Genomic DNA, 1085 nt, shown 5'->3' on the forward strand with positions numbered 1-1085 from the left:
AGATACGCTGTATTTTATTCCGAACTTTAAAATGCAACAATATAATATCCAAATATTTATTTTACGATGATTTAGTATCAATCGTTAATTCACCGTTAAATGTCATGGGAAAGACACAAATGCCGTGTTATCTAATTTTCTTTACCAACCTTTTATTAATAAAGCACAAGATCCCAACTTCCCACCAACCAAACCAAATACAAAGCATAAGAATTCAAATATATGAAAGCATAAGAACAAGACAAAGCAGAAGCCTTGTCACTCTATGATCTATGGATTATGGAAATCAAGAGAGAAGCATTAAGTAAGAAAATTAAAGCTCTTGAAGCTGAGGAGGACTTCGAGTTTGGTTCATGGGTGCCTCTCTCTTTGACAGAATCTAAAATGTGTGCAGTCGATGACGTGTTCTTTCAGGGCCAGATCCTACCTTTACAACTCTCAGTTAACTTTGAAATGACGTGTTCTTTAATGCATCAAACTGATCAACAACAATGTGAAATGTGTTGGATGATTATAAGGCAAGGATATTAGCTAGAAACTTCACATCAAATGTTGGATTAAGTAGTACTTCACCTAATATATCTTTGGCCATGTCTCGAAACAAAGTTGCCATCGTCCAAGTTGTTCATGGTGTTCAAGCACATGGTGTTCAAGTACCAGGGAGAGCAGATTGTAAGAATAGAATGTGGCTATAGCACCTATAGTTAGGCAAAAGACTCCAGCAACCCAACCCAACAAAGCAAACGCAAATGGTAAACTCAGAAGCGTCGGAGCTACAATCAAAGTTGTTAGATGATATCCATAGTGCACCCATGATCCTGCAATTTTAAACAAAAACATGCAACACCCCCTTCAATCTTCCATGAACTCTCTCTCTCTCTCTCTCTCTCTCTCTCTCTCTCTCTCTCTCTCTCTCTCTATATATATATATATATATATATATATAATATCCCTCTCTCTTGGAACAATTATGATTCAAGAGGACAAAAGTAAAAAAAAAAAAGCTAAAAATCAATATAGAGATGAAAAGGTGAAGATAAGTCCACCTCTGGATTTGAGAACAAAGAGAGCTCCAGTGTCAAGAT

This window comes from Nelumbo lutea, chromosome 1, assembly GCF_056320005.1.
Source record: "Nelumbo lutea isolate HS-2025 chromosome 1, American lotus-T2T, whole genome shotgun sequence".
NCBI lineage: Eukaryota > Viridiplantae > Streptophyta > Magnoliopsida > Proteales > Nelumbonaceae > Nelumbo > Nelumbo lutea.